The 26556-nt window shown below is 41.9% G+C and overlaps 1 protein-coding gene across 6 annotated transcripts in view; it reads left to right on the top strand.

Moving 5' to 3' along the window:
• SUSD4 (sushi domain containing 4) overlaps positions 1-26556 on the top strand; it is a 165172-nt gene that overhangs the window by 42162 nt on the left and 96454 nt on the right. The window lies entirely within an intron of this gene.

Below are 26556 nucleotides of genomic sequence, written 5' to 3'. Positions count from 1 at the left end.
TGTTTCTTTTGCAGAAACTAACATTCTTTCAACACTGAGTTTGGAAACTTATTTTATTTTCATTAAAGACTTTGTACAAATATATATATATAAAGTTAATGGTATAATGTTTTGATTTGAATACCCATTCACTCATTTTGTGCAGTACATTCAATTGCTGCTTGTCCTGGGGAACAAATCTTTGTGGGGCGTATATACTTGTTTTTAAATATCTCTGTATGCAAATATCTCTGTATCTTATTGTGCACATACACATTTGATGTGCACAATAATTGACCTCTTGTGTTCATATATGTTTTCAAGAACTGAAAGTGTCAGTTTCAGCTGCGTCAGCACTGGGAGGCAAAGCTAAGCAATTAAACCACAACAGTGCTATTTTTAAGCTTCTTCTGCGCTGTGGAAGCCTAGTTATTAGTGAGAGATACATTGGATCAAAAAACGCAATGGTCTGTAGGTGTTCCTTTTTGCATCTGTTTAGATATTTATTGTTGTTTGAAAAAAATAGAAGATAATGTTGTGGGAGTAGAATCTGCAAGATTTCTCTGCAAGATAGAACACAGCAGTATCTCAGTGTACAATAGTTTTTGCAGTGTTGTTGGTCTGTATTAGGTAGGATCATAGAATTGTCATAGGGTTGGAAAGGACCGTAGAGGTCTTCTAGTCCAGTGGTTCTTAACGTGGGCGATAATGCCCCCCAGGGGGCGATTTCATTTTTCAGGGGGGCGGTGGAACGAAAAGGGGCGGCGTGGGGGCGCTGGAGCAGAAGGGGGGCGGTAGGGGGGCGCTGGAGCAAGCCAAACCTGTGCAGATGGCTGCAGCCTTTTTACAGTGTGCATGAATATATATTTTCCTCCAATTTTAATTTAGTTTCAGACTTTTTGTCTTGAAATTTTTAGTTCCTGCATTTGTTTTTATGCCCTTTTTATATTTCTTTTTGCGTCTTAAAATTCACTTGCAACTAAATTATTAATTGTTACTTTTTGGGGGGCATTTCATTTTCTTGGAATTTAATTTTGTTTTTAGGGGTCATTGGATTTAAGTGTCTTAATAAATAAACAAATAAATAAACAAATAAACAAATAAACAAACAAACAAATAATTAAATCACTGCGGGGAGGGGGGCGATGATAACTTCCTCAATGGCTCAAGGGGGCGTTTCTTTCAAAAAGGTTAAGAACCACTGTTCTAGTCCAACCCCCTGCCCAAGGACCTCATATCATGCCAGACTTCATTTCTTCACTTTTTTATTTCTTAATAGCTTTACTCTTGACTACAATCATAGAATCATAGAAAAGTGAAGTTGGAAGGGGCCTACAAGACCATCAAATCTAACCCCCTGCTCAATGCAGGAATACAATCAAAGCATATCTACCAGGTGATTAAGTTTTCCTTGAATGCCTCCAGTGTTGGAGCACTCAGCAACTCCTGAGGTACAGTGGTGCCCCACATAGCAACGTTAATCCGTTCCAGGATTAACGTCGCTATCCGGAATCGTCGCTAAACGGAAAGAAAAACCCCATAGGAACTCATTAAACTCTGTTTAATGCATTCCTATGGGGGGAAAACTCACCGTTGAGCGAAGATCATCCATAGCGCCGCCATTTTCGCCACCTCGGTAAGCGAGGGCAGCGCGCGAAAACGCTGCGGGCGGCCATTTTGTGCACCTGGCAGCCATTTTGGAACTGCCGATCAGCTGTTTAAAAAACATTGCAATGCAAAGATCGGTAAGCGAAACGCTTACCGATCAGCGCGATGCGATTTTCGGCCATTTAGATCATCGCAATGCGATCGCATTAGCGATCACAAAAACGCATCGCTATGCGAATTCATCGTTAAACAGTGCACTCGTTATGCGAGGCACCACTGTAACTGGTTCCACTAGGTACATTAACAGCATTTAAAATAATTTGTTGTTATGTATCACTCTATAGGACAAGTAAGACACAGAAGCGGGTATTGTTTTAGCATGCATTTATGACATTCTTTCCATCTGTTCTTTGACTCCCACAGTGCAGAACTAGAACAGCATTTGCTCTTAACTGCTTCTGTTTTAATGCTATAATTTCTGAACTGTTGTCAGTCATATCCAAGGGGTGATAATGGAATGCCATTCTCATCTTCCAGCTGTGTGTGGAGTCCATTTGAAGAGCTGTAATCTTAACATACCTCAGTGGTTGCTCTTCTTATGGAGACATCTAAAAATAAACTATCATGTTAGCAGGAAGGGGAAGAATGTTCTGTCTGTTTTGAACTTTTCAAAGAGTCTATTTAAATTAAAAATTCATGGTGCATTAAAGCCATTTTTCCTCTTTAATCAGATAGCTAAGAGCACAGTTGTGTTCTTGTAAAGCAATTCCTATATAGCCCTGTATTGTTTACTCTGACTGGCAGCAGTTCTACATAATTTCTGAAAGAGACATTGCTTATTACCTGATCCTCTTCTGCACTTTCCCCAGTACTAAAATATATTCTGTGAGTTAAAATTGCTAAAACAATATTTTCACTATTACACTGTAACAGAAATGTGAGTTTTCTTCCCATTGCAACAGGTATGATTTACTCTACTTGCCACTTGTTCTTGATTTCTGTTCCTTTAAGCATGCAGTTTATATTGATTCTGTTATTTTGTCTTTGTTATGCTGTTCATTGTTTGAGTGAACCTTGTATGTTAATGTTATATGTATACACAGCTGTATAAACTTTAAAAATCAACAAAAAGTGTTTAAAAAATTAGGAATTTTTTCCCATGAAGATTTCATTGAAGGCAAAAGGGATCCCTACAGGATTGAAGTCTGAAGGACTATGTGGACGTGAAACAACGTATAACTGCCATTGGCCCTGTCAGCATGGCCACTAGAATTATGGTTCAACAACATCTGAAGCTCCATATTTCCCACTGTTTTGTTACTGAAGCATAGATTAAGTTCTTTTTGCTTTCTGGTTGGTAGTGTTGCTCCAGTTTCAAGACTGGCACAAAACAAAATGACGTATGGACATAATGAGCACTAAGGAAGAACAACTAAATTTAACCACGGTTAAAATTTCAAAGAAATTACATCAGAATTTCCTCAAGAGTGGGTTATCTCAGAATTGGATGTAGTTGTCATTCTTTTAAAGAGGTTTGTTTATAAGCAAACATAACGTTAGAAAATAATTTACCTTATTCTTTTATTTAATCTTAATTAGGCTTTCCCAACTGGATATGCCTGCTTGAACCACTTTGCAAATGGTATGTGTGTGAGAATGTTCTGATCTGAATTTTTATTTGCAGAAGGCGTTGGGGTTATTGTGGAACTCTTTCCTGAAACTTGACACTTGTCCTAAATGAAGAGCCTTAAATGAAGAGTCTTTTTAAGATCTCAAGAGGCCTAAAAGAGTTGCATCAGTTGGCTGCAGTGCCCTCCATATGTGAGATCATTGTCCCCCCTGCTCCCCTCTCCAAAGGCCCTGCCCAAGTGTTGAAATGTGAAAAAGAGGAAATAAATACCATGGTCAAGTTTCCTGCATTTATTTAGGGATATGGTAGGGGGACTGTTTTCATTTTAGACTGAATTCATTCTGTTGGAGCAACTGTCTCTACCTTCAAAAGGTTGCCTGTATCATTGGTCCCCAGCCTTTTCTGACCCACAGACCGGTTGAGGGTGCAGGGTCTGGGCGCAGGGGGTGGGGCAGGCTCGCACACATGCACAGATGGTGCAGGGTGTGCTCACGCGCATGGTGTGGGGCATGTTTGGGGTGAGGCGTGCTCATGTGCATGCACAGATGGCGCCGGGTGTGCTCACAAGGGCAGGGCACGCTCGTGGGGGTGGGGCACCCATGCGTGTGGGGGTGGGCCGTGGGGGTGGGGGTATTGGATTCCCTCCCACCACTGTTTTACCTTCATTTTCTTCTGAGGGCCTGTTCCCATTGCCGGAATAAACCCAAACAGACTTTTTTTAAAAAAACGGGCGAGGGACTAAAGTTACATGGACTTTAGCCTGAATCCAAAACTTTTGTGGCATCCTTGCCGTGCTGCTTCTGCCACCACCTCAGGCTCTTTACTTCCACCAATGTTGCCTTCTCTGCCTCCTGTTGGGTCCAACAGAGAGGAGTCAGTGAGGAGAATGGAAAGGGAGGGAAAGGGGTGATGGTGGGAAGGCATGGGGACAGGTTTCTGAGGGATGGGGATGTGTGGGAGTGAGAGGACGTTTGAGACGGTGAGCAAGTAGTGAAGGGTTGGACTAAGCGGGGATTGACTGGGTGCTCTTATACATCATGTGGACCCCTTAAAAATAATTAAAGTTTGCTAGACCCAGTTCATATCCCATTTCTACTGGCAATGGGATGAAGCTCTAATTTAAGGAGAATCATAGAATCATGATAAAGGGACGTGGTGGTGCTGCGGGTTAAACCGCAGAAGCCTCTGTGCTGGAAGGTCAAAAGACCAGCTGTCGTAAGATTGAATCCACGTCACGGAGTGAGCTCCCATCGCTTGTCCCAGCTCCTGCCAACCTAGCAGTTCGAAAGCATGTAAAAAGGCGAGTAGATAAATAGGTACCACCACAGTGGAAAGGTAACCGCATTTCATGTCTAGTCGCACTGGCCACGTGACCACGAAAACTGTCTTTGGACAAAATGCTGGCACTACGACTTGGAAATGGGGATGAGCAGCATGGTCTAGAGTCGGACACGACTGGACTAAATGTCAAAGGGAACATTTACCTTATAGAATCATGAAGTTGGAAGGGGACCATAAGGCCATCAAGCCGAACCCCCTGCTCGGTGCAGGAATACAAATCAAAGGATATCTGCCACGTGGTTGTCAAAATTTCTTTTGAGTGCCTCCTATGTTGGAGCATTCACCACCTCTCGATGTAATTGGTTCCATTGTCGTACTGCTCTAATAGGAAGTTTTTCCTGATACTCAACTGAAATCTGACTTCTGTAATTTGAGCCCATTGTTGCGTATCCTGCTCTCAGGGATGAATGGGAACAGATCCTGCCCCTCCTCTGTATGACAGCCTTTCAGGTATTTGAAAAGTGCTATCATGCTTCCCCTCAGTCTTCTTTTCTCAAGGCTAAACATGCCCAGTTCTTCCAGGCTTTCCTCATAAGGATGGTTTCCAGCCACCTGATCATCCTTGTTACCCTCCCCTGAACTTGTTCCAGTTTGTTAGCATCCTTCTTGAAGTGCGGTGTCCAGAACTGGACACAATACTCAAGATGACCAGTGTTGAATAGAGGGGATCTAGTACCTCATGGGATTTGGAGACTATGCTTCTGTTAATGCAGCCTAAAATACCATTTGCCTTTTTTGTAGCCACATCACACTGTTGGCTCATATTCCGCTTGTGATCTACAACAACTGCAAGATCCTTCTCATTTGTAGTATTGCTGAGCCAGGTATCCCCCATCTTGTAATTTTGTGTTTGGTTTCTTTTTCTCAGGTGCATTACTTTGCACGTATCCCTGTTGAATTTCATTCTGTTGTTTTCAGCCCAGTGTTCCAACCTATCTAGATTATTTTGAATTTTATTTCTTTCTTGCAGGGTTTTAGCTATTCCACCCAATTTTGTGTCATCCACAGATTTGATTAGTATTCCCTGTATCCCTCATTCATATCATTAATAAAAATATTGAATAGCACTGAACCCAGGACTGAGCCCTGGTTACCCCACTTGTTGCCCCCTCCCAGTTTTCAAAGGACCCATTAATCATCACATTCTGAGTACAATTCTGTAGCCAACTGTGTATTCCATCTGACACGTGTTCTGTTCAGCCCACACCTAGTTAACTTGCTAATCAGAATATCATGGGGCACTTTGCCAGAAGCTTTGCTGAAGTTAAGATATACTATGTCTACAGCATTCTGTATGTCAAGGAGTTGCCTAGTCAAAAATGAGGTCAGATTAATCTGTCAGGATTTGTTCTTGACAAATCTGTGTTGGCTTCTAGTTACTACTGCTTTGTTTTCTAGGTGTTTTCATAGTGAGCGCTTTACAGTCTGTTCCAGAAGTTTGCTTGGGATTGACGTCAGGCTGTCTGGTCTGTAGTTTCCAGGTTCCTCCTTTTTACCCTTTTCGTACATAGGAACAACATTAGCCCTCCTCCAGTCGTCTGGCACCTCACCCATTTCCCATGATTTTAAGAAAATAATGAACAGTAGTTCTGAAAGTTCTTCATCCAATTCCTTTAATACTCTTGGATGTATTTCATCTGGCCCTGGAGATTTGAACTCATTCAAGGTAGTAAGGTATTCTCAAAGGCTTTCACGGCTGGGATCTGATGGTTGTTGTGGGTTTTTCGGGCTCTTTGGCCGTGTTCTGAAGGTTGTTCTTCCTAAGGTTTCGCCAGTCTCTATGGCCGTGTTCTGAAGGTCGGAACAAGGATTCTGATTGCATCAGAAAAAATGGGGGGGGGGCTCAAAAAAGGAACCAAACCCTCCAAGACCCACTGGAAAAGGGAAAAAAAAAACAAAAAAAACCAGGACCCATCACAGCACAGAACCATAACCCCCCAGCCCAAAACCATGCTGCAAAACCCACCCAGAACAGTTTTTAAAAAGCAGAAAGTAGCACCTTACCTTACCAGGGAGTCCGAAGCTTCCTCCAGTCATACACTCTCTAACTGCTGGGGCAAAAGAGCTACAAAGATGCAGCCTTTTCTCCACCAACACTTAGCAATTTGAATTTCCCACCTTTTCCCCCTGCCTTTTTGTGTTCTTAACTGGAAGCTGCAGCCGCAAGTCGAAGCAAAATTTGTGACCCGCTGGAGCTGGTCATAACTCGAAATGGTCATATGTCGGGACGTTCGTAAATTTAGGCACCACTGTAGTTGTGCCTTTTTAAGAAGCTCCCACCCTATTTTGGACTCCTTTTCTTGTTAGGATCTCCTGCCATGGGACCTTACTAATCCTTGTTCTGAGTTCATTAAAATTGGCTTTTTAAAAATCCAGCATATACGTGTGGCTACATTATGCTTTTGTTTCCTTGCAATCAAGAATTCTAGTAGAACATGGCCACTCTTGCCCAGAGTTCCACTTACTGTCACTTCCTCCACCAAGGTATCTCTATTGGTTAGAATCAAGTCAAGGATAACTAGTCCTTGGTTTCTTTCTCTACTTTTTGTAGGAGAAAATTTTCAGCCCCACATCCCAGGAATTTCTTGAAAGGGCCATACTTGGCAAAATTTGCCTCCTAAGAGATATCAGGATAATTGAAATCTCCAATCACTACTACATTGTGTATCTTTGAAATTGTTGCAATTAATTTTTTTAAAGTTTCATCCACCTCCTCTCCCTGATTGGGCAGTCAGCAGTAAATGCCAACTACCATATTCCTAGATAGATTGCATCTGTTGAGTTGAAACCTGTAGGCTTCTTTTTGTTGCTCTATTTCTTAGGGCTGTTTTTTTCTAAATGCAAAATGTATTTATTTACATGATTTATATCCTAATTGATTGGTTTGAAAGGCTTCTAAAACAGCTTATAAAAATAATAATAATCATGGACAAACAGAATCTTAGTGTGATGAAAACTTTGGAGTGTACTGGTCAAGAAAATGGATACATAAAGTTATGTTTCAGTGATCTATTCAACCCTTTAACAAAATGGATCTGGGGGACACATTTACAAATGAAGAGAAAGTAACACAGTATTTTCTTTTCACTGGTATACTCAAATGCTTGGGGGGGTGAGAAAATTTAAAAGGCATGTTTGTGAGATCAACCTAGCAGTTTTTCTAGAAAACATTTTCTTATTTCCTTTATTGTCACTTTACAATAGTCTTGCCAGAGATTTTACAGTTTTAAATCTTCATTGTGAGATATTTCAGTAAGTTGATTTATATCTTGTATTATTCCTGATTCTTATTTAGCTGAATTGGCATCCTTTTTTATGTCTCTCTCTATATGTATGTGTTTCCAGAATTAGCATGGCAGAGATGAAAGCCACAATCTGGAGATTAATTGGCTAGCAGCCATTTCCAGGTTCTTTTCTGTAGAGGAAATGCAATGGATCAGTGAGTAAGAAAGCTGCTAGATACAGGGATGATAGGGTCATTCCCCTGAATCAATCAATCTCCAAATACAGATGGCCAAAGGTTGCCATATTGCACTTCGCTAAATCCAGGCAGCCTAATTTACATATTATTCAAAATGTTTGTGGGAATTCAGAATGTGTTAGGCAACATCCCCTCCTCGGTACTTTCCCACTTCAAATATGCTTTTCTAAGAAAGGAGATGAAGCAGACCATTGGAATCTTCTTGTTTGTGTACTTTTTGCATATGTGTCTGAAACCTTAATGGCTAGATAAAAATTAAGTCAGTTGCGTATTGCAAGAATCCTAAAGTGCAATCCTGTCCATATCCTCCTGTGAGTGCGGGTATGTTCAATTTGCTACACCTTCCTCACTTCAGACTTATCTGAGACATCTCAGGCTTGTCTCATTTTGAAAAAGGGGCCTACCCTATGGAAGATGCAGTGTAAGTTTAGGAACATTACCTTCTTCTACCTGTGAGAAGGAAGATACAAAGGAAGAGAAAAGTAAGAGTGAGCCATCCCCTGAAGCGTCTATGGAGGAGGAGAAAGAGAGAGAGATTAGAGAAGGGGTGACGGAAGAAGTTGCCATGAAGATGAAAGGGTTAAAGGCGCGAAAGGGGGAGGAGGGGCCGGAGAAAGGAGTAAAAAGGGAGGTAGACGTTTTCTTCACATGGGGGGGGAGAAGGCTCAGGGGAAGCAAATAAGGTGGTTGTGATAGAGGAGGAATGGATAGAAGGGGAAAGGGAGCCCCATGTATTCAAGGTCCCACATAAGGGGATAGGGACAGAGAACCAGGACGTGAGAGAAATGGAGAAGAAGCTGAATGAAGGAAAACCAATAATTGAAGGACTGTCACCTGAAGAATGAATGGACAGTCTTGGTATACCTGCGAGGTCGAGGTCCCTGGAAGAGGGTAATTCGTCTGGGACCAGTCCAACCCAACGAGAAACCCCCTTAGGGAGATTGCCCACGTCATCCTTGCTGCGGGATGATCTGTGCAGTAAGAAGTGGATGTTCGAGAAAGCTGACAAATCAAGAACATTTTGGTCAGTCGTTCTGGTAAAGAGGGACAGTTACGAGAATACCTCATCTTTGTTTTGGGCAGACTTGCTGGTTGTATGGAACCTATAGAAGTTGTGATTGAAACCCCAGTTGATGTTGTTAATAAAAGTTTATTCAAAGAAACTCCTCTTCTGTCGTTTCCCGCCAAAACCAAGGAACTTTCAGAATTTGACAAACAACCCAATCACACTACCATTGATTGAAATGTGCAGTGGGCATATTGCTGTATGTAGGTCAGTGGAGAATGATGCCTTTGTGTGCAGTTGAGCACATCTAGGGTGCGGTCTGAGAGAGAACAGTTCTAGATCACTGGTTCCCAACCTTGGATAACCCAGGTGTTCTTGGATTGTAGCTCCCAGTAACCCTGGCCAGCATAGCTTGGTAGTAAAGGCTTCTGGGTATTGTTTTTCAAGAATACCTGGGTTATCCAAGGTTGGGAGCCACTGATTAATTTTTATTCATGCATTTGCTATATTTACATCCTTTCTTTGCTGCATTGAGCTCAAGGCAGTAAACATTTCTTTCCTCACAACTTTGGAAGATAGATGTTTGCTGTGACTTAAGTGTAGGGTGTATACGTGGAAAGTATTTTTTATTCAAACTAGATAATGCTGGACTACTCTGTGTTCTTGTCACTTACTACGCCCTCTCCTTTACTCCATGACAGTATGAGCACAATGATACTTGTCTATTTTTGCATTACTGATGTAACCTACGTGCTGTCAGGCACAGCCCACACGATCTAGTACATTTATAATACTGATGGATTTTATTTCCAGTGCATAGACATTGTGATTTTTAAAATGTTTACAAACATGGGGGAGGAATTGTTTAAAAAGGAAAAAAGCCCCCCAAAACCCCAACAACCACACAACCCAAAACCTGTCCACCCACAAATAACTTAAATCCTGGATTTCTGATTTATTTTGTTAAGGAAACAATCACTTCTCTACCAAGGAGGGCAGATAAGGATTCAAAACGAACCAGGAAGTTCCTTCTCTAGTCAATGGGAGTGTCTGTTACTGCTGTGATTTCATTATTTGGCTGATAGTTCTGGCACATGAGTGAAAAAATATTTTCTAATAACATGAGTGGGCAGAATAGCCTTGTGTACTTTCATGCTGGCTAAGCATCAGTTGCTTTCTGAAACAACAATTTAAAAGTTTTTTTAAATCAACAAATTACACATCGTGTTACAGAATTGCTTGTTATCATTTCTTATTATTTGAAGCAATGAGAACAAGTTATTTTGTAACTTTAACATTTAAACTCTGTTTTCAAAGATATTAAAGATAAAAAAATTGTGAAGCCCCCCCCCCCGTCACACCACAAAGCACCTTTTGGAGTAATGGGGAGTAAATATTGCTCGTTACACACATACATACAGAGGCCCAGGTAACAGTTCTACCTATCAAGTTATTTCTTTAAAATAATGTAATTTATACCCTCATAACAAGAGATAAAAGGAACAACAGGGAAGTTTGGCCTTGGTGTTCAGAACGAAGCAGGGCAAAGGCTAATAGAGTTTTGTCAAGAGAACAAGCTGGTCATCACAAACTTTTCCAACAACACAAGAGGCGACTTTATACATGGAAATCACCAGATGGGCAATATCGAAATCAGATTGATTATATTATCTGCAGCCAAAGATGGAGAAGCTCTATACAGTCAGCAAAAATAAGACCTGGAGCTGACTGCAGCTCTGATCATCAGCTTCTCATAGCAAAATTCAAGCTTAAACTGAAGAGAGTAGGAAAAATCACTGGACTACTCAGGTATAATCTAAACCAAATCCCCAATGAATACACAGCGGAAGTAAAGAACAGATTTAAGGAACTCGATTTGGTGGACAGAGTGCCTGAAGAACTTTGGATAGAGGCTCGTAACATTGTAGAGGAGGCAGCAACAAAAACTATCTCAAAGAAAAGGCAATGCAAGAAAGCAAAGTGGCTGTCCAACAAGGCCTTACAAATAGCAGAGAGGAGAAGGGAAACCAAATGCAAGGGAGATAGGGAAAGCTACAGAAAATTGAATGTAGACTTCCAAAGAATAGCAAGGAGAGACAAGAGAGCCTTCTTAAACGAACAATGCAAGGAAATAGAGGAAAATAATAGAAAAGGAAAAACCAGAGATCTGTTCAGGAAAATTGGAGATATTAGAGGAACATTTTCTGCAAAGATGAACATGATAAAGGACAAAAATGGGAGGGACCTAACAGAAGCAGAAGACATCAAGAAGAGGTGGCAAGAATACACAGAGGAACTATATCAGAAAAATTTGGATATCCCGGACAACCCAGACAATATAGTTGCTGACCTTGAGCCAGACATCCTGGAGAGTGAAGTCAAGTGGGCCTTAGAAAGCCTGGCTAACAGCAAGGCCAGTGGAGGTGATGACATTCCAGTTGAACTATTTAAAATCTTAAAAGATGACGCTGTTAAGGTGCTACATTCAATATGCCAGCAAGTTTGGAAAACACAACAGTGGCCAGAGGATTGGAAAAGATCAGTCTACATCCCAATCCCAAAGAAATGCAGTGCCAAAGAATGCTCCAACTACCGTACAATTGCACTCATTTCACACACTAGCAAGGTTATGCTCAAAATCCTACAAGGTAGGCTTCAGTATGTGGACCGAGAACTCCCAGAAGTACAAGCTGGATTATGAAGGGGCAGAGACCAGATTGCTAACATGCGCTGGATTATGGAGAAAGCCAGAGAGTTCCAGAAAAATATCTACTTCTGCTTCGTTGACTATGCAAAAGCCTTTGACTGTGTGGACCACAACAAACTACGGGAAGTCCTTAAAGAAATGGGAGTGCCTGACCACCTTGTCTATCTCCTGGGAAACCTATATGTGGGACAGGAAGCAATAGTTAGAACTGGATATGGAACAACTGATTGGTTCAAAATTCGGAAAGGAGTACAACAAGGCTGTATATTGTCCCCCGGCTTATTTAACTTATCTAGTAGTCTCGAGAGACTATGGTAACGTGCTCTGTATGGAGGTCTTGGAACAGTGTCTTGTGTGGCTGAGAAGGCCAATTCGAGAGTGACAATCTCTTCCACGTTGAAGACAAATACAATCTGTCCCCTGTCCAGCTCTCTGGTTTTGCTTGTTTCGGGACCGCCTCTTTGCCTCAGCCTGCTGTACAAGTGTCTCTTCAAATTGGGAGAGGCCATGATGCACTGACTGCCTCCAGGCTGAACGCTCAGATGTCAAGGTTTCCAATCTGTTGATGTCCTTCCTAAGGCCTTCAGATCCCGCTTGCAGATGTCCTTGTATTGCAGCTGTGGTCTCCCTCGGGGGTGGCTTCCCTGCACTAATTCTCCATACAGGAGATCTTTTGGAATCCGACCATCAGCCATTCTCACGACGTGCCCAAGCCAACGTAGACGGCGCTGTTTCAATAATGTATACATGCTGAAAATTCCAGCTCATTCTAGGACTACTCTATTTGGAACTTTGTCCTGCCAGTTGATACCAAAAATGCGTCGGAGATAACACATGGAAGGTGTTCAGCTTCCTCTCCTGCCGTGCGCAAAGGGTCCAGGCCTCGCTGCAGTACAGGAGTGTGCTCAGGACACAGGCTCTATAGACCTGTGTGACCTAGAGAACTCTTTGTGAGTTCTCTAGACTCTCAAAGAGAGTATGGCTTAATAAGAAGTAGACGGCATACACCAAAATCCAGGTTTAACTTATATGCAGAATACATCATGCTGAAGGCTGGACTGGAGGAATACCAAGCTGGAATTAAGATTGCCAGAAGAAATATCAACAACCTGCGATATGCAGATGATACCACTCTGATGGCAGAAAGTGAGGAGGAATTAAAGAACCTGTGGTTGAGTGAGGGTGAAAGAGGAGAGTGCAAAAAACGGCCTGAAACTCAACACCAAAAAAACCTAAGATCATGGCCACTGGTCCCATCACCTCCTGAGAAATTGAAGGGGAAAATATGGAGGCAGTGACAGATTTTACTTTCTTGGGCTCCATGATCACTGCAGATGGAGACATCAGCCACGAAATTAAAAGACACCTGCTTCTTGGGAGGAAAGCAATGAGAAACCTTGACAGCATCTTAAAAAGCAGAGACATCACCTTGCCAACAAAAATCCGAATACTCAAAGCTATGGTTTTTCCTGTTGTGATGTATGGAAGTGAGAGCTGGACCATAAAGAAGGCAGACCGCCGAAGAATTGTTGCCTTTGAATTGTGGTGCTGGATTAGGCTCTTGAGAGTCCCCTGGATTGCAAGGAGAACAAACCTATCAATTCTAAAGGAAATCAACCCTGAGTGCTCACTGGAAGGACAGATCCTGAAGCTGAGGCTCCAGTACTTTGGCCATCTCATGAGAAGAGAAGACTCCTTGGAAAAGACCTTGATGTTAGGAAAGTGTGAGGGCAAGAGGAGAAGGGGACAACAGAGGATGAGATGGCTGGACAGTGTCTGCGAAGCAACCAACATGAAATTGACACAACTACGGGAGGCAGTGGAGGATAGGAGGGCCTGACGTGCTCTGGTCCACGGGGTCATGAAGAGTCGGACACGACTAAACAACGACGACCCTCATAACCTCAGAAATAGTGACTGAAACCCAGTAGTAAGTCACAGTAAAATAGGCCCATTCAACCAGTGGTATTTATAGAGGGGCTAACTCACTACATGTCTGCTGATTCAGTGGCTGTACTCTAGTTGTGTCCTACTACTAGAGTTCAATCAGTATGTTAAAAGTGACACTTTTGCTTGTAACCTCTTACTACAACCTATGTTCTGAAAGTAAGGTAAAGGTAAAGGTTCCCCTTGACAAATTTTGTCCAGTCGTGTTCGACTCTAGGGAGTGGTGCTCATCCCCGTTTCCAAGCCATAGAGCCAGCATTTTGTCCGAAGACAATCTTCTGTGGTCACATGGTCAGTGCGACTTAGACACGGAATGTTACCTTCCCACCGAGGTGGTCCCTATTTATCTAATTGCATTTGCATGCTTTCGAACCACTAGATTGGCAGGAGCTGGGACAAGCGACGGGCACTCACTCCGTCGTGTGGATTTGATCTTACAATTGCTGGTCTTCTAACCCTGCAGCACAGGCTTCTGCGGTTTAGCCTGCAGCAGCACCACGTCCCTAATGCACAAAAGTGATCACAAAATGATGTTTCTTATGGGGGAATTACGCTTTGCGATGATCGGTTCCCTGCTTCAGGAACCGATTCTTGCAAAACGATGATTTTCTGCCAGCTGACCGGCGGTTTCAAAATGGCCGCCGAGGTAAAAGTAATGGCTCCCCACTCTTTTCTGGGATGGATTCCTCGCTGCACAGGCAGCAAAAATGGCTGTGCTATGGAGGATCTTCACTGGATGGTGAGTTTGAAGCCCATAGGAATGCATTAATCAGGTTTTAATGTGTTTCTATGGGCTTTTTTATTTCGCATTACAACGTTTTTGTTCTACAGCGATTTCGCTGGAACGAATTAACGTCGTAATGTGAGGCACCACTGTACATGAAAAAAATGAAACATCTGAAAATAAGCCCTAACGGGTTTTTGGAGCAAAAATTAATATAAGACCCTTATTTTCAGGGAAACATGGTAATAGATTGTTCAAATTGTAGAATAATGTTCTACATCTGTGTCTTTCCGAATGCACAACAGGGCCATATTTTGTCTTGATATAACTAGGGTGACACAGTGACAGGTCATAGCTTTTACTATTCTCTAGTCTTGCATATCGACTTCTATTACAAAAACAGATGAGGTGGTTGAAGTGTTTCTTCATTTTTCTTTTTACATCTTAAAGTTGCAATTGAATGTAAGGTTGCTTCTCATTTTGACTAGCTGTTTAAATATCAGTTTGTAAGAATATTTTTTTACCTGCAACGTGTGTGATACATGCTTCAGTGCAGTGATTGGGACTGAATGTCTGGTTAGTGCATGAAGGTAGGAAGACAAAACAAATTGAGTGCTTTTAGGTACATAGTACAAAATGTCTGTAATTTCTGCAACTGGGTTGAATGTGCCTTTAAAAATTGCTATGGCTATATTAAATCCTGTGTATATGTAAACGACACACTTATTGTTTTAGTATATAAAATTACAACAGTGAGGCCATTGAGTTATGTTGTTTTGAATTTTTTTTAAAAATTGGATTAATGGGTAATAGGACTGGGAAATTTTTATTTCTCCCTGAAGGGCATTTGATGACCTAATATGAACAAAAGGGAATGTTTGTTCTAAGTTCTTATTATATGGTTGTCTGCATGATGATAGTTGTGTTTGGCCAAATTCACACCCTAGAAGTGGAAATTACTTGCACAATTTAGAATAGGGATTGTTTGTGGTTTTTGCATGCTCTTTTTGGGCTGGACTTTATACTTGCCATCTAGTGCTATTTAGCCCATCAGCTGGCTCAGATTCCAAGCTTTAACTTTGTAAAAAGTCCAGAAGAGGGTAACCTGTTGCCTGTAGGTGTTAGGCAACATGTTGCCTGTAGGTATTAAGCAACAACTGGAAAGTGTTGTTGTTTTTTACCACCCCTGGTCCCTGCAGCAACCCCCCAAAACATAAGGTGCCTTTGTATTTTAAAGAAAATCCTTTAAGGAGTATGGGGGATAATTCTGTTGTGTTTTGTTAGACCCCTGCAGCCCCCTAGCTAATTTTTATATATCTATCTGTCTATTGCTCTAGAATAATGGTTCTCAAACTTGGGTCCCTAGATGTTTTTGAACTCCAGTTCCCAGAACCCTTCATCACTACTCAGGATTTCTGGATGTTGCAGTCCCAGAACATCTGGGGACCTAAGTTTGAGAATCACTGCTCTAGAAGGCATGAGGGGGCATAGGTCTTGAGCAGGGGAGTCTGGCAACTGAGCCTAAGTGACTACTGTATTTGAGATGCTGAGATAGTTTATAGGCATGAAGGCTGGTCCTTTTGAGCCATGCATGAAGACTGGTGTCAGAAATAGAGACAATCACTCCCCATAAACCCAGAGGAACCAAATAATTTGGGATACCAGAGGACCTTCTGTTGTCCTTCCGTAAGCACTTTTGCTTGGTTTCCTAGTCTAAATGACTTACTTGTCTTGGTAAGAGTGAATGTACTAAATAAGTTCTTGGCTTTCCTTATCCACCCTCTCAATGCCTGCTGTAGAATATGGCTACCAGCCTTCAATCTGATGTGCAGTCTGTTTCTACCAGGATACTTACTGCACATCAGCACAAGCTTCTTATTCCCCCTCCTATCAAATATTTGACAAATTAAAATTATACCTTCTTAATAAGTCATCTGAATTTAAAATTACAGCCACAGAGATAAATCTTTTCTTCTAGTCAATTGTTTAGTTGTATTGACTCCTGTTTCCTTGAGCTACTGAAGAAGAAAAAAGCTTATATCCCTCTAATTTTAATCATTGACGTAATGAAATAATACAGTAAGCTTCCATTTCTCAAAACCCTCTGTTAAAGGTTCAAGTGTAGGATGAATTAACTGGTGCTTTCACTGAGAACTCTTCTTACTTTGACCATAATCCTTATTTTCTTCTTGTCAGTATTGATTGATCTCTCTGTTGGATTTCATGGGCTCCTCCTCATGGTTTTACTAATTGAAATAGATTCTTCAAAAAAAAAATTAGCTGGTTGGCCGTGGTACTTTTGGAGTAAGAGGTACTCTGTGAGGGATGAAAGCTCAGAATCAGAAAACAGTATACAGTATTAAGATAAGTCCGGAAGTATTTTATTACTTAAGAATTTGCTGTTATTAACAATTTTGAAGATCATTTGGAAGTGCTGGAAGATCTCCAACTTTCTATGGATTGTCAGTGGATTCTGCATTTTCTTCATTGAGCTAAAAATCCAAATTAAAGTGGATTCCCACTTCCTTTATCCATACCTTTGACTTTATCATAGAAGTAGTATGGAAACTCAGTTTTAGGAAGGGGCTCTGTATCCTCTGAACCTAGTCCTTTACCAGGCTGTTAAAAACCTAGTTTGCAGAAAGCATAATGTCCTGCTGGGCTCATCCATTTGCCCTTTGGTTATTTATACAGATCCATGGGGATTCTGAAGTTAATACTTGGTGGGAGAAAACAAGTCATTTGAATCAACTTAATTGGAGGCAAACTGTCATTTCAAGAATCATAGTGCTCAATAGATGGCGGTAATTATGTTTAGGATAGGGAATTACCAGTGCCAGGATGCCAAGATATTTATAACCGTTGTGCTGGTGTTTAGGAAAATCATATATGTTATTTCTTAGCAGCTGTATGTAGGGAAGGCAGCAAATAATTTGATGCTGGCTTGCAAAATGTGTTGTTCATGCCTGGGAATTAGAAATAGTTTTCCCAGTCTGACTAATCTACAGGTGTCAAGAGCAAAATGCTAATTTTTAAATGCTTATAATCATACTATTATTATGTTTATCTCTTATAATAAAGCCTCTTGCCTTGTCACACCCCTTGTTCCTTCTGGCACTGAATAGTAAGTTATTTAAAATGCGTGTATGCTACCCTTTGCAGCAGCAGACTTTAGAATTAAGCTCAGAAAGAAAGAAAGAAAGAAAGATCACAAGAGAATAACACATAAAACAATTTAAACAGGCAACAGAGCAATCATAGACATACTTTCAGAAAGGTAAGCCCCACTGATTTCAGTGACACATATTCCAAGGAAAGCATGTATTGGATTTTAGTTTAAAACTTGCTTGATTAAATCCTTAAACACTACAGAAATATTGTGTAAATAAAAAAGTTTTGCTTAGTGTCTAAGTGATAACAATATAGATTTGCAGAAAAACTATTCTAGGAAGACAGTTACAAGGCTGAAATCATTTCTCATGATTGTCATAACTTTCGCCAGAAGTTCTTAAAAATAGGTAGATTGGCATGAGAGTAGGCACTCAACTTCAAGTATTTCAGTCGCAAGGCATATAGAGTCTTAGTAGCAAGAAACATCATCTTGAATTGGAGCCGCAACCAATAGAAATAATATTTAGTCGGTGTGACGATTTGGCGCTCCTGGTTTCATCCATGCCAGGGCAGCTAGGGTAGTGTGGTTGAATGATTAGTGTGGCTTTCACTGAAGGAATCCTTGACAAACACAGTCACCCGGGACAGTAGTTCCCAAACTTGGGTAACCCTGGTGTTTTCAGACTGTAGCTCCCAGAACCTTTTCATCACTAGTTGTGATGGTACTGTACCAGGTACTGATTCAGCACTTCCATATTCTCATCTCACATAGATAAAAAGGAGAAATAAAATTGAATGCTTCGTTTCACATTCTCAGATGACCTTGCACAGTGACTTCATATTGATGTCAAAACGTATGTAGAACTCTTCGGGACCCTTTAGCATGAGCAACAAGGGACTGAGTGGAAGTTGCTTCAATACTTGTTGTTTGTGTAGTGCCCTTACATAGTGTAGTCACTACATGACTAGTTGTAAGCTATGTCTGGCTAGACACAGGAGTTTCCTATGTGTTTTCTGCTTCTCTTGGAGAAAGACACAACATTCTTATTTATCTTCCTGACTTGCGTGACCTCTGAGCCTTCCATGGTGGCTGCCCTCTGCAACTGACCACCACATCTCTGCACTTTCCAATCTCAATAGGTCAAAAATACTTTGTTTTACCATTTATCCGCAGCCCATAAAACCTTACTGACTGAGGCAGAGCAGCCAATTCATTCACCATGGTGTAGCTTGCCGAATTATTTAGGCAGCTGAGATAAAGAACTCACAAGAATGATTCCTTCTTTCTGGCAGTAAGAACACGGTAATAAAAATAGCTAACTGTTTCTTACCTCTTTGTTATACTCCAAATCAGCTGCTTGAGACAGACAAGAAACCAAAATTCATAGTACCTGAGAAAGCTACGGTATTTTGACACATGTAACACAGAAAATCTCACAAATGTTTCTTCCAGTCCTCTACTACAGTTTCCGATTTTCCTGTTGGTAGCTTATGCATACATAAGTTACATTTTATAACTCACTGTGGTGAATTGCTACTGACTAACAAGGTGTCAGTTGCATTACTAGACCTACACTTCTATGCAGTTGTGTCCTTCTAAGGTGATTGGTGCCTTTTTAGTTAGCAGCAATTCATCACAGTGGGTTAAGCAATGTGCACAAAGCAATATGGCTGCCACTGTTTATACTGGTATGCTCCCTTTACTTTTGGATCTAGTCATGGCAAAAACCTTCCACTTTGTCACTAACTTCAAGATGGGCCGAGAACCTCTACAAAATACATGGTAAGGAAGCCACCTTTCTGCTGATATACCTGTATTCCAACTCCATTATTTTGAGTCTCCCAAGACCAGGTTGCCATAGGTCAGTGATGGCAAGCCTATGGCACACATGCCACAGCTGGCTCGCGGAGAACTTTCTTCTGGCATGCAAGCCATAGGTCACTACTCCCCCCGCCCCCCTGTGCAGCCAAAGCTCATGAGGCGGCTGCAGCCGGGATTCCCCCTTAAACCGCCATTTCTGGTTCCGGTCTTACGGGTCTGTCGCTGCTGCTGTTATGGCAGCAGCACGCCACCCGCTGTCCCCCCCCCCCCCCATTTTGGGCACGTGAGCCCAAAAAGGTTTGTCACCACTGCCATAGGTCAACCTCAAGAATATGGAGGAGCACAGTATCCTCCTGGGGAGGCTCTTCAAGCTGGGAATTGGTGGCCTGGGGCTTGCCTGGCTCCTATCCTTCTTGGAGGACCGTCTTCAGAGAGTGCAGTTTGGAGTGTCTCAGCCCCGTGGAGTCTCAATTGTGGGGTTCTGCAGGGCTTGATCATCTCCCTAATGCTGTTTAATATCTATATGAGGCTACTAGGTGGGGTCATCAGGGGATGTGGGGCCTCATGCCATCAGTATGCTGATGACACACAGCTCTACATCTCCTTTTCACCTGCTTCAGTGGATGCTGTTCTGTCCCTTCAGCGCTGTCTTGAGACTATTCTGCAATGGATGCAGGAGAATAGTTTGAGGCTAAACCCGGACAAGATGGAGGTCCTGAGGGTGGGTGGCCCCGCCATTAGCGGCTTGGAAAACTCCCTCATTTTGGGGGGGGGGTGACTCTTACCGTAAAGAGTGAGGTTTGCAGCTTGGGGGAGTATATCTGGACCCGGCGTTCACCTTGGAAACCCAGGTGGCATCCGTGGCCTGCTCTGCCTATTTCCATCTGTGGCGGATTGCCCAGCTGCAAAAAGGCACCAATCACCTTGATGGCAGGGCCCTCACCACTCTCGTCCATGTGCTTGTAATCTCGAGATTAGACCACTGTAATGCGCTCTGTGTGGGGCTACCTTTGAGATTGATGCGGAAGCTTCAAATGGTGCAGCATGCGGCAGCCAGACTACTTACTGGGAACGAGAAAATACCAGCATATCTCTCCCATTCTAGTTGCCTTGCATTGGCTGCCCATTTGTTTCCACATTGATTTCAAAGTGTTAATGATGACCTACAAAGCCCTAAATGGTTTAGGACCTCGATACCTAGCAGAACACCTTCTCCCACCTAGATCTACTCGAGTCACTCGCTATATCCAGGAAAGACGGCTGAGGGGCCTAACGCCGAGAGAGGTCCGAAAAGAAAGAACAAGAAATTGGGCCTTCTCAGCAGTGATCCCTCAACTTTGGAACAGCTTGCCATCAGAGATCTGCCTGGCACCCTCACTGGGTGTTTTTAAGAGCCAATTAAAGACTTGGCTCTTTAAGCAGGCCTTCCCTCCTACCAATACTTGACTTTTACTTTTACTTTCCACTTGCCTTTTGCTTACTTTTCCATCTTGATTAACGTTAATATTGTCAATTTCAGTATTGTTTTTATGTATGATTTTGATGTTAGCCACCCTGAGTAGACATAGTCTAGAAGGGCGGGATAAAAATCTAATCATAAATTTAAAAAAATAAAATAAAATCAATATAATAGTTGGAGAATCTATTCCACTGCTGCTCTAGGGATGAGAGTGGCAAACTATAAAGCAGTAGTAGGTGCATATTCTAGAATCCTCTGGGGGAAAAAGGCTACTTCTTAATAGCCTGCTGGAAGATGGAGAGATTCTGGCCTTGACAATAGGTCAAGTCATTTACAACCCAAGAGTTGTAAATGACATGCACTGACTGTGCCACAAAGAACATAGCAGCAGTGGTATACTTGGTTGAGGTTAGCAGACTCACTTGATGATTCAAGTTCCTGAATAGAAGACTTACCATTTGATGAACATACAGTAGAAGCTGGGAGAATTTCACATGCGAGCAAGGTTATGCTCAAAATCCTACAAGGTAAGCTTCAGCAGTATGTGGACCGACAACTCCCAGAAGTACAAGATGAATTTCGAAGGGGCAGAGGAACTGGAGACCAGATTGCTAATATGTGCTGGATTATGGAGAAAGCCAGAGAATTCCAGAAAAAACATCTACTTCTGCTTTATTGACTACGCAAAAGCCTTTGACTGTGTGGGCCACAGCAAACTATGGCAAGTCCTTAAAAATGGGAGTGCCTGACCACCTTATCTATCTCCTGAGAAACCTATACGTGGGACAGGAAACAACAGTTAGAACTGAATATAGAACAACTGATTGGTTCAAAATTGGGAAAGGAGTACGACAAGGCTGTATATTGTCTCCCTGCTTATTTAACTTATATGCAGAATACATCATGCGAAAGGCTGGACTGGAGGAATTCCAAGCCGGAATTAAGATTGCCAGAAGTATCAACAACCTTAAATATGCAGATGATGTCACTCTGATGGCAGAAAGTGAGGAGGAATTAAAGAACCTCCTAATGAGGATGAAAGAGGAGAGCGCAAAAATGGTCTGAAGCACAACATCTAAAAAACCCAAGATCATGGCCACTGGTCCCATCACCTCCTGGCAAATAGAAGGGGAAAATATGGAGGCAGTGACAGATTTTTCTTTCTTTGGCTCCATGATCACTGCAGATAGTGACAGCAGCCTCGATATTAAAAGACTACTGCTTCTTGGGAGGAAAGTGATGACAAACCTAGACAGCATAGCATCTTCAAAAGCAGAGACATCACCTTGCCGACAAAGGTCTGCATCGTCAAAGCTATGGTTTTTCCAGTAGAGATGTATGGAAGTGAGAGCTAGCCCATAAAAAAGGCTGACCGCCAAAGAATTGTTGCTTTTGAATTATGGTGCTGAATGAGACCCTTGGACTGCAAAGGGAATAAACCTATCCATTTTGAAGGAAATCAACCATGAGTGCTCACTGGAAGGACAGATCCTGAAGCTGAGGCTCCAATACTTTGGCCATCTCATGAGAAGAGAAATCTCCCTGATGTTGGGAAAGTGCTCTGGTCCATGGGGTCATGAAGAGTTGAACATGACTTAACAACTAAACAACAACAACTTGCAGAAACAAAAAGAACTTGCTGGATGGACATAACAGAATTTGAAATGGAAGGAAGCATCCAGAAAGCTTGGAGATTACTGAAAAGACTGAACAGTAATCTCAATTAAAGGACACTGTATGCTAAATCTGATGGCAGAAAGTGAGGAGGAATTAAGGAACCTTCTGATGGCAGAAAGTGAGGAGGAATTAAGGAACCTTGTAATGAGGGTGAAAGAGGAGAGTGCAAAAAACGGTCTGAAGCTCAACATGGCCACTGGTCCCAACACCTCCTGGCAAATAGAAGGGGAAAAGATGGAGGCAGTGACAGATTTCACTTTCTTGGGCTCCATGATCACTGCAGATGGTGACAGCAGCGACAAAATTAAAAGACACCTGCTTCTTGGGAGGAAAGTGATGACAAACCTCGACAGCATCTTAAAAAGCAGAGACATCACCTTGGCAATAAAAGTCCGAATAGTCAAAGCTATGGTTTTTCCTGTAGTGATGTATGGACATTTGAGCTGGACCATAAAGAAAGCTGACCCCTGAAGAATTTATACTTTTGAATTGTGGTGCTGGAGGAGGCTCTTGAGAGTCCCCTGGACTACAAGGGGAACAAACCTATCGATTCTAAAGGAAATCAACCCTGAAGGACAGATCCTGAAGCTGAGGCTCTAATACTTCAGCCATCTCATGAGAAGAGAAGACTCCCTGGAAAAGACCCTGATGTTGGGAAAGTGTGAGGGCAAGAGGAGAAGGCGACGACAGAGGATGAGATGGTTGGACAGTGTCATTGAAGCTTCCAACATGAATTTGACCCAACTCCGGGAGGCAGTGGAGGACAGGAGGGCCTGGCATGCTCTGGTCCATGGGGTCACGAAGAGTCGGACGCAAATAAACGACTAAACAACAACAACATATGCTAATATAACTTCCAACCAAGCAACTCACCAACTGCTTCTGGCAGAGAAGACCAACCAAACACATAATAAAAATTAAACATCAAGCAATATTCTGAATGAATCTAATGAACTTTCCACTGCCGTCATATTGGCAGAACTAGAGGAAGCCATAAGTAGGAACGGCAAAGCAGAGGGACTCAATGATATCCAAATCGAGGAAATTACACCTTTGGGGCAAAACACAAAGGAATGGTTCCTTCAACTCTTTAATAACGGTTGGACGAACAAACAAATTCCAAAAATATGGTGGAAGATGAAAGTACTCACTGTACTGAAACCAGCAAAGAACCATCAGACCTCAAAAGCTACAGACCAGTCTCCCTACTGTGCCACTTATACAAAGTGTTTGAACAAATGATATCAAACCATCTAGCCTCTGAAATTGAACCTCTTCTAATTCCAGAACTGTCAGGCTTTAAAACCTGTTAGAGAGCTGGGTGGCTCAAATCTAAATCTAACCCAGCATATAGAAGATGGTTTTGAAACAAAATAGCTGGAGCAGCTTTTGTCAACCTTACAGTGAGATACGATATTACCCACCATTAATTGCTTCTCAGAACGCTCTACATCCTTACTTTAGTAATCTTTAGATCATGAAATGTTCACCATTCGGTTTCCGAACCAAGGATTCGTTGTTGAATTTCAGGGCAGGAACTGTTACAGTGGACCCTTGACTTACAGACAGCTTGACTTACAGACTTTTTGAGTTACAGACTTCTCTGGCCGCAAAATTTAGGTTTGACTTGCAGACTGAGATTTGACTTACAGACTAGAAAAAAACCAAAATGGAACAAAAACGGCCTGTTACGGGATTAATCGGTTTTCAATGCACTGTAGGTCAATGGAGACTTGACTTACAGACTTTTTGACTTGAGAACCGCCTTCCAATATGGATTAAGTTCTCAAGTCAAGACCACACTGTACTGTAGAAATCAAAGGAACAGTCTCCCACAGGGTAGCACCCTGGCACCATTATTTTTTAATATTCACACAAATTATTAACCAACATTCCCATACTCTCCTGGAGTTTCATCTATGTTGATGCTGTTGTCTTGACAGAGCAAGGGGAACATTTGACACCACTGAGCACCAGCTAACCTCTGATATAGAAGATCTTTCCTTATATTATAAAACCAACAAGCTGAAACCAAACTCTTTCAAAACATAGGCCTGTGCCTTCCTCTTAAAGAACAGAGACTTAGAGAGGAAGCTGCAAATTAGTTGTGAAGGAAAAATTTTGGAACATTGCCCTACCCCAAAGATTTGGGCAACACTCTGAATTGAACCTTGTCCTAGAGAAAACATTGTCTATATACCAAAAACAAAGTTGCTGCCAGCAGTAACATACTTAGGAAATCAGCAGTTTCAGACTGGGTTGCACAGCCACAAGCAACAAGAACATCAACTTTGTCCCAGTGCTACTCCAGAGTAGAATATGCTAGTACCATATGGTATAAATCAGCACATGCCAAACAAGTGGATGTAGTTCTTAATGAATCATGCAGGAGTACTGCTGGCTGCCTCAAGCCTTTTCCCATTGAAAAAGTCTACTAATTGGCTTGCATTGCACCTCCAGAAGTACATTGAGAGGAGCTAGCAAATAATGTTAAATGCCAGCAAATTAATCTTAAAGGTTATAATTCCCCAAGCTTTTCAAAAACAAAATCCATCTAGTAGCAGGTAATGCTTCGACATAATAATTTACAGATTTACTTTGTAAATTTTTGTCTTTCATTTAAGATCTTACATCCAGAGAATTGTTGAGTAGTACATAACACCTGTTTCAAAAGGAATAACAAATTTTGAAGATCAACCTGTCAAGTTTTGTTTCTTTAAATAGTTGGAAACAATAAATCTACATTGTTGTTTGTTTGGATAAATCATTCCAAAACTCAGTTCTCAATATAGCAGCTTGTTGGACATATTTTCCATCTTTTGAAATATAAACTTCATTGTATAGGTGAAATACCATAATAACTACAGTGTTACACTGGATATTGTTAGCATATCACTCAGTTAATCATCATCATGTACCATCAAGTCAACTTATGCCCATGTTTTCTAGAGTGTTCTAGTAACGAAGTAGCCAAAGGTGGCTGACCTATACCTTCTTATAGGGGTGCTCCAGGACTGTGCAGCTTACCCAGGGATATGCAGGCCAGCTATTGGTAGATGTACTGGGGAACTGAACTCTCAATCTGTAGCCAGGAAACCAACTCACTGAGTATCCACCCAGCTGTCAATCAATTAACCAGTCAGGGATCAACAGTTAGCTACCTATTATTTGATTATGGTTAAATATGGTCAAATGTTTCATTGTGATACTTGGAGAGCTGGTTTACTGTAATGCCTGCTTAGCGCAAACTGCTTTTTAAAAGGACTCTTTAAGGAATAACAGCTGGTTGTTTGCTTTACTTCTATTTTAAATTTCCTTTTATTTTAACTATAGGTTAGGCTTCTCCAACATGCTTCTCCCTAGATGTTTTGGACTGCAGTTTTCATCAGCCCCAGTTAACCTTTCTAGTGGTAATGGATCGCTGGACTTGATGTCCAGAGTATCTGGAAAGTACAAGTCATGTGATCTGAAACTATACAATAACAGCATGTTGTAATAGTCAAGAATGTATGAAGGGGAAGGTCCAAAACTTATACAGTGGTGCCTCGCATAGCGAGGTTAATCCGTTCCGGATTAACCTTCGCTATAGCGAAACATCGCTAAACGGAATTTAAAAAGCCATAGAAACGCATTGAACTTTGTTCAATGCGTTCCTATGGCTTTAAAACTCACCGTTAAGCGATGTTCTTCCATAGCGCCGCCATTTTCGCGCCCTCGGTAAGCAAGGGCAGGGTGCGAAAATGCGGCGCGGACCTTCTGGCGGCCATTTTGGAACCGCCGATCAGCTGTTCTCCCCCGCTTCGTTATGCGATATTCGCTAAGCAAATCGCTTAGCGAATATCGCAAAGCGAAAAAACGCCATAGGGGCCATCGCTGAGCGAATGCTCCAGCGATGGCCCAGAGCCCCTCGTTAAGCGATTTCATCGCTCAGCGCGGCGCTCGTTAAGCGAGGCACCACTGTATCTCCATTTACTCATGAAAGTCACAGGCTGACTTGTGAGGTAGGTTATGCTGAGAAGCAAACATGACTTGGCTTAACCTGCCTCACAAGAAATTTAAGATAA

Source organism: Pogona vitticeps, chromosome 1 (assembly GCF_051106095.1).
Source record: "Pogona vitticeps strain Pit_001003342236 chromosome 1, PviZW2.1, whole genome shotgun sequence".
NCBI classification, from domain to species: domain Eukaryota; kingdom Metazoa; phylum Chordata; class Lepidosauria; order Squamata; family Agamidae; genus Pogona; species Pogona vitticeps.
Note: the sequence above shows the minus strand (reverse complement) of the source record. Positions and strands in the feature narration are given on the sequence as shown.